Source organism: Venturia canescens, chromosome 4, assembly GCF_019457755.1.
Source record: "Venturia canescens isolate UGA chromosome 4, ASM1945775v1, whole genome shotgun sequence".
NCBI lineage: Eukaryota > Metazoa > Arthropoda > Insecta > Hymenoptera > Ichneumonidae > Venturia > Venturia canescens.
In genome coordinates, this window is record NC_057424.1 from 1,838,099 (window position 1) to 1,846,674 (window position 8,576).

General features: G+C 36.0%; 1 pseudogene; it reads left to right on the forward strand.

Annotated features, from left to right (window-relative positions):
* The first annotated feature begins 3,900 nt into the window (after nt 1-3,900).
* Nucleotides 3,901-8,188, forward strand: LOC122410257 (E3 ubiquitin-protein ligase MIB2-like; annotated as a pseudogene).
* Nucleotides 8,189-8,576: the final 388 nt, after the last annotated feature.

The window sequence follows — 8,576 nt, forward strand, 5'->3', positions numbered from 1 at the left end:
GGAAGCTAGCGCTCCTCTCCCATCGAGAAAATGAGAATAAGCGAGCGTTCGTCCTCTTTCGCTCCGGGACCGTCATCGGACTAACGTGTACAATACAGGATTGTCTGACGAAGGACGAAATATCCAAGACGTAAGACATCGGGTGTGGCCAGCCTATAAAATCAACTGAGATCGATCCTTCCGAGATCCTGCCTATTTTTACTGTCATCGAGGTTTTTCCGAGTCCCGGAGTGGAAGGAGCCAACGATTCACCGAGAGCGATACATTAAGATAAGTTTCTCTCCGAATTATAAACTTGTATCCCGAACACGAGTATTGTGAGGCGTGTCTATATGTGTGTGTGAGGAGTGAGAGTGTGAATCCGACGGTTAATTTATGTGAGATCGCTTGGAATATTTAATCGAGGACAATAAGAAAATATAATTGAATCAAAACTGTTATTCGCCATCCTTCGTTTCTTTTTAAATGTTATGCTGAAGAAATACCGAAAAATAAATAAAAATGTTACAAGTGATACGCGGTAATAATAGAGCTCAGCCCGCAGGTTTTCATTATCACATGTGTTAATATTAAGAAATAGTAATTCCCGAGAAAATAATTTTCCTTCTAATCGCTCTTGTCAAAATGAAACGAAAATGAAAAATGAAGTTGATTAATCTATTTATATTATATGGAGTCATAATTCACAACAAAATCATTTTTCTTCAAATTCCAAGAATCCACGTGTCGTACTCGATTAGTGATATTTATCAAAATGTGTACGTGACTATAGAAAAAAAAAACATTGCATGGCTGAGTGGGTTCGAAAATTTCTAGTAATGTGCCTGATTATGTCTCATTTCCATTGGTTCTTACCGAATGGTATGTGTTCACTGAAGAAAATGAGAAGTGGATATTGCTATACGGACTTGCGAACAATCAAGTTCAAATTACTTGGAGATATTTTTATTTCTATCCATTTTATTATATTTGTCATTATAGAAAAGCCCTGCGTTGCTTTCGAATGAGCAATTTGAATAACAAGTGATGGGCCGGACAAGTTCGTTTAAAACGTATTTGAACATAATTTGTACCGATCCAATCGAAGTTGAATGTTGTGAATAATACCAGGGGATCCTGAAAGTCGGAGGGGAATCGATTCTTTAAAGTGTGTACCTTGTTGAAGTAACGAATGACTTTCATGTGAATTTTTAATGATTTTATTTCCATTAATTTTTTAGTAATTTTGATAAAACGTTGTGAGCCCGACAAGGATTCTCAACGCTCATTTGTCGCCGGAGATTATATTTCGAATAACAGATAAATACTTGACCTCGAATTGATATAATACATTTTAGTACTGCACGTAACTTCCGTTATGACTTTTTTTTCATTAACTTTTTTCGTGAAAATACTTATCATGAATTTCATTAAAGTTTCCGATTTCATTAAAATTTCATTAAAGTTTCCGTTGCCCGGTTTTCACCACGTGGAGGTGAGCATTCGTTGAAAACCTTCGTTTTTTTTGTTTTTGTTGTTGTTTCAAAAAAAAACACTAATGGTTCTTTTCTTCAAGAGAAAAGTCGGAAAATGATAAGCTAAAATCCAAAAATAGGAAAAAAAAACAAAAAATAACAAAAAAAAACAAAAAAAACGAAGGTTTTCAACGAATGCTCACCTCCACGTGGTGAAAACCGGGCAACGTTATATTCAGCAACGGCTAAGAGCATTCAAAAATTCTGAATTAGGAGAAGTATGGACTACCTTTTCGTATTTCATAGTTGTAGAACAAAAAATCATGCGAAAAGTCAAGTTCTACGTTAATAGGAATAAAATTGGCATATAAAACATTATTTGGGCCCTACAGGCCCCAATATTCATAGCAGGCCCAATTTTGGGACCACCAACAGGGGAGCTCCGGGTAATGTGAAACTTACTTTTCATGAAATCTGAGTATTTTTTATGAAAAATCGTGATTTGGGCCTCACCGGACCCAAAATTTTATCGGGCCCCATTTTTGGGACAATCATTGAAAAGATCTCAACAAATAAAACAACTTTTGTACTTTTTATTTTTTTCCTGTGATGCATTCTTGACGAGTAAATACATGTAACGAGTTACGCGAATGACGTCGCAAAAATATTTATTTTTGAGACCGGAAAAAAATTTTCAACCACGTATGTCTCAAGAGCAACTATCGATGACCACGATAGGATAGTTCAAAGCATTATTTTACAGTTTTATCGGAGTGAAATTGACGTTTCGAAAAAAAATAGACCAGCAAAATTCACGTTTTTTGTTGAAAAACATTAAAAAACTATTGTTTAAACTGTTTTTTATGTCAATCTGATCGCGGATTCGGTTAGAGCGGATCTGAGAACATTAGGAAAGATGGCTGCAATAATTTTTAGAATTTTTTTTCGATGCAAAATATTAGGCCAAAACTAGCGAAGAATTTTGGTCAAGTCAGGCGTTAATGGGTTAAGGGGGTGAAACGGGGGGTTGAAAGTTGAAGTATCATTATGATGTGTATGCTCCCTAATTTGGACCATGTAGCGCCCTTTTTTTTATCGGAAATGATACTATTTTGCAGTAAAATGAAAATCAAAATTAAAAAAAAATAAAAAATTTAAGGGGGTGGAACGGTGATTTGGGGAAAATTCGTCGAAAACAATTCGTCGAATCACAATTCGTCAAATCACAATTCATCGAATCACAATCCTTTGAAAATTTGTCGAAAACTCGTTAGAAATACTGTTTTTGATTTTTGGGTGGGTCCGGAACATCACTCAATAGGGTTTGTAACGTTGAGGCGCATTTTTTTTAATTTATAAAAATGTTGAAATTCATTTCTCCATTCGACGCATCTTTGATGTGTGTGCGGAATCGTTGGGTGGGTTTAAAGCACCTTCGGTGTGTGTACGGAATAGTTGGGTGGGTTTGAAGCACTTTCGATGTGTGTGCGGAATCAATCGTTAAATCTTGGCGCATCGGAAATCGTACTTTCCCCAATGAATTGAAGTTATATTTTGTAACAATGTTCGCTTATACTGCCAAATAAACAAATGAACGCAAATTGAAACAGGAGATCAAGAGACTCGGTAGAGTCTCGGGACAAGTACATTGACAGCCCTGTCGTCTGCTGGCCCGAGACTCTCGCCGAGACTATACTTTCTCTGAATAAAACGATTCGCCGTGGTGGGGGTAAAATTGGCATGTGATTTTATTGAATTACGAAGCTCAGGAGCCATTTAGCAACTTGAAAATTGAAGTTTAAGCCAATTGGGTCATTCTCTTTCGATTCCGCCCTAAATCAGCATGATCGGTGTTGTAATTGCTGAGAAAAAACTTTGCACGGGCTCAAGATTATGCAAAAGTTACCAACACATTCAAGAATTTATGCGTCTGTATTTATAAACACCATCAAGGGCACTTTGATGCTCTCGAGTTTCTGATTCGTTGGATCTGACGACATCCATTTTTAGACGTTGTGATTGGTTGTTGAAATTAGTTGTTGATGATTGGAAATCTGACGTCAACTTCAGAACGTAGCACACGGCGCAGCAGCACAGCTGGTAACAGTTCTGTATAGTTAGCGGAATAAAACAACAATTCTTATTTTTTATTGTTGCTATATCTTGGGAATTATTCTCGCAATTTTTTGCCGTTATTATTATAACGTTCAAAAAATTATTTTATTAATAGTAAATTAAAAAAGATTGGGCGTATAGTTGGCGGAAAGTAACTTGAAAATCGTTTATTTTTTACAAAATCAACCAGAAATTATCTGGGAAATGCATGTGTAATATTGAATAATTTATGAAGTGATTTTTTTATCACAATAACGCGAAAATTGAATCATTGAATCAATGGATTTTTCTGGTGTACCCAGCTGACCCATCTTCCATATTGGATGTACGTGTAGGATGCGCGCACTAGTATGCGTGTTTCTTTAACTCGCCATTTAATACCGCTCATACATTAAAACTCACTACTCAGTAATCGATTCGGAATATATATTGGTGGAATGGCGGATTAGAATATCAATTAAATAATCCCTCTTGGTGTGAGATTCGAGCTTACAAACTTTATCTCTACGTACGTAGTCATACTCGAAGAAATAAGCATCGATTATTCACATATTTGACATTTTTGTACCGTGACTGTAGACCGTGCTGCGTGCTATAGACGATAATCCGAAAGCTGTTCAGTCATAAAGTGGTCATGTGCAACTTAACTTTTAAGCGTATCGTCGTATCAAGTAATATTGTGTTATGCTGTAACTAATCATCGAGCATCGAATCAACAAAAGGTAATAATTTTGTAATGTATGCTATTGATATATGATTTCAAATTAAATGAGCGATATTTCAATTTGTTTCCGGATAGCAATGTGCTCCGAAAATATACAGAGAAGATTGCTGATTGAAAATTCTCCGAGCTAGTGTTCCGAAAATATCGACCGCATGGTCGACACTTTCGAGCTAGTGCTCCGAAAATTTTCAATCAGCAATCTTCTCTGTTTTATACATTTTCATGAAAATTAATGCATCAATAGTTAATTATAGTGTCGCTAACGAAGAAAGCAATTCAAAATATGGAATAAATAGCATATCAATATTGCGTAAGAAGTGTAATTGAATATGTAAACTTGGTGTCGAGCCGCTACCACGTCTTTTGATTTCATGATCAAAATGTGTATTTTGCGAGCCCATTATTTATATTATAAAAATGCTACATATCTATTTCAATTTTTATGTAATTATTTCATTTTCTAATTCTTGACTTATCCTCTTCATCTAAGATTATAGTCCCTGCTAATTGAATTAACAGCGAGAACATTTCAATCATTCCCATAGCTGTATGAATTTGACTGGAAAATCATAAAATCCTGTTTAGATCCTCTACACGAGAACTGGTTTTGGTTACCATGAAGATAGGCTGCATCGTCCAAGATAAAAAATGGCATTTTGTATCCTGAAATCACTCATGGACACCAGTCTTTCCGAATGAAGAGACATGTATAGAGAGTAGCATAAAAATGCCGAACACAAAGGTAAGTACTGTAAATCCATTCGGGGTGGTCTTCGCGGACACAACAAACTCCTTAACTGCTAAGTGTTATCTATAAGAAGTGATTCAACATAAAGATATCTTGTCAAAACCTGTCAAAGAAGAAAAATTAGTGTTGGGCATTGGGGGTCCTAAGCTTGGGGCCACTATAACCGAAGCTTTGGTCCAGAATTATAACTGGGGCGCTGACATTTTTTTTGGCAAATGCATTACGGGGAAAAGTTATACTCAAATTCAAAAATCACCCACCTCCTTGACGGAGGTGGCTAGTTTCAATTTTATCAATTGACAGAGGTACTTTATATTAAGATAAAAGCAGTTCCTGAGTAATATTTTCACTGTGCAAATATCTGATAGACTCTGGGGTAAAACAAAAAATAAAACTACAATGAATGAGTTTGTTGTATTTTCAAAAAGAATTTTGGACCATTCATCTAATTTGCATTCTAGGTTCTTGGAAAAACGGAGAAAGTAATCAAGATTTGTCCTGACGGCCATTTGCGAGTTACTCTAGACGGTCACACAGGGACATTTAATCCATTGAGCTTTATGCGTGTCACTTCGAACAGTGAATCAGGCAATATATCCAGTGCAGCGAGTAAAGCAGGTCGTGAAAACCTCTCAGGTAACATGGATGAAAGTCATACACAAATTTAAAAATTTTGTATTCATTCATTCATTTATTGAAGAACGCGTGCATGAACTCATGTTTTTCAGGTGGTTCCTTATTTCCATTTAAACGTGCTGCCCGAGAAATGGAAAAGCTGATGAAAGATACGGCGAAAGGGGAAGCCAGAGTTTCAGCACTTCGTGAATACCTTCGAAAATATTCCGGAAATGTAGACGCAAGACCCAGCAGTCTGAATGGTGAAAAAGAAACGGCTCTACGAGTTGGAGCCCATCAAGGGCATCGTGAACTTTGCGTGATATTACTGGATGGCGGGGCGTCCTTAAGGGTCGTCGATGAAGACAGCGAGCCTCCTCCATTTCATTATGCAGCGTTCGGGTACGTTTTTCTTCGTTATATATAATAAAATCGTTATGAATTCTTCATTTACTTGTATTTTCAAGAAAATATATGAAAACATTTTTTTTTCAATTTTTCCAGAATAATTCGAAAAAAAGTTCAATTTTTATTTCTTTATAATCGGATATAATATTTCACTGAATTTTAGGACTAAAAAATATAGTTGTATCGTTTGGAAATAACTTTTTGAAATATGTGTAGAAATGAACCGGAAGTGATGGAATTTTTACTGTCTCCTGGTGCGCCGAACGATGCGGTTAACAACGGTCGCTGCAGTTCCCTTCACGTTGCCGCTAATAAACAACATTCCGGTTGCGTTCGTGTTCTACTGTGTCACGGCTGCGACGTAAATCTTCAGGATTCGTATGGCGATACGGCTCTTCACGATGTTATTGGCAATGATACGCTTGACATAATAGATGTTCTATGCTCTTGTGAGAGAGTCAACTTTACGTTACGCAACAAACGTGGCTTTAACGTTCTGCATCCCGCCGTTCTTGAAAAAAATTCTCAGTAGGTCGAACTTAAATAACTTGAACGAGGAAACATAAGAATTTGATATTTTTCTCCATTTATCAATGATTTGTAATCGAAGAACTTGGGTTTTTGTAATTAGAAAAACAATTCATATATTGCGCTTAGTCAACAAAATTGTATCATCCGAGAGAGGAAGAGAGAGAGATCACAATTTTCGATGATCTGTCGTTTAATTGTCCATTTTTTAAAATAATTTTGATGAAATACAATTTAATTATTTATGAAAGCTCATAAAAATGTATGGTAATTATTATTTGCAGTGCAACGGAACGGTTATTGGCGCGATGTCGATATCTCGTCAACGTTAAAGAAGAAGATGGTTTCGCGGAATTGCATTTAACCGCTCTGAATGGACACTGAGGAGTTTCAGCACTTTCGCTTTTGAAAGGTGATGGTGGAGTTCGTGTCGATTTGCGTAACAATTGACATCAAACCCCTCTTCATCTTACCGTTTCTCAGAGTTTCGTTAAATTGTTGCTGAAACACAAAGCTGACATATCGAGTACAGATGAGGAAGGTGATACGTTTTTTACACACATAGCGATTGAAAAAAGTCGCCATCAACATGCAATTCTTTTCCAGTACCCGATGGCAACAAAGAAACAACGGTGATTTACGTTGTATGAATACTTTTCAATTGGTCCCATTCTTCGTCCAAATTGGTTTTTTATATTCTACTTTTTAGTTTTCAAAGTTCATGAAACTGTTCGTTGAATGTCTTAGAACTTTGATAACGTTATATTAATCCTTCCAAAAGTGCTAAACGTTCCACTGTACAATACTGCAATATTTATGAGAACCCGGTACCTTAAATTTCAGAAAAGAAAATTATGAATAGTTGACAGATTATTCGTTACTCCCTTGCAATATTTTTTTTATCTCTTTTTCTATTTGTATGATTTATTTCGATAGATTTGGCAAGAATTATTGAGACGAAATGCGTCAACGGAATCGGCACTAGCGTGTTTTGTGGTGAGCATCGACATGAGCGGTCTTCTCCTCGAACGTGTGAATTCCAAGGAGAAAATACCGTTCAATTTCTTGCCAGCAGCGTAGCAGACATCAGGAATTAGTGAGCTTATACGATCATTTTTTGCCAAAAGCAAACAAAACAACGCAATGGATGGAGGACTCTCAACAATCGGATCGAAGCTGTGACGATCAAGGAGACTCCAAATGCTGAAGATGATTCCAGTGAGACCTCAAGGAATTCCGTGGATGAAGATTCGTCTCGAGTCTGTGCGGTCTCGTTGATGAAACTGATCGGTAGTCTAGTCAATTTCAGAGATCTTTCTAAATAAGTGAGGACGTATTTAACACGTCGTATCATTCATATGCAAGAGTGAATTAGCGGAAAAGTTCCCTTAATTTTTTTTGTTATTATTTTTGCTTCATAATGTGTGGGATCGGGATGGAATAATATAAACTTATTTTATTTCTAATATCAATGAGCATTTAATGAAGAAAAAAAATTATAGAGACTCCAACATATTTATACGATAATTTATTAATGTATTTACATGTTTATCCATAAGTACAAGATCATTAAAAATATTTAATGTTTAAACTGTATATTATTGTTTTCTTTCTTTTATTTGCTCTGTATTTTTGTTTCGTACAGCCCATGCTCATTTCATCAATTTTTTGCGCTTTGTTTTTTTGTATTCGTTACACCTGACTTATCAAGTACGATATTTCACGTCTTGATTATTATTAGTTCCGAATATATCCATGCTTTCGTCTGCTTTATCATTGTTGTTCTCCTTCCTTTTGGGTTCTGTTTCTTATTCTTACATGTAAAAGTAGAAAAATTTCTAATGGCGCTGACAACGATAACCTTGATTAATTGCACTTATGTGATTATGAGTACACTGTACACGTTTTTGATACGCGCTCGATTTGACCGCAAACCGCAAACAAAATGTGCAAACTATCATGGATGTGAAAACGGGGTTCTTTT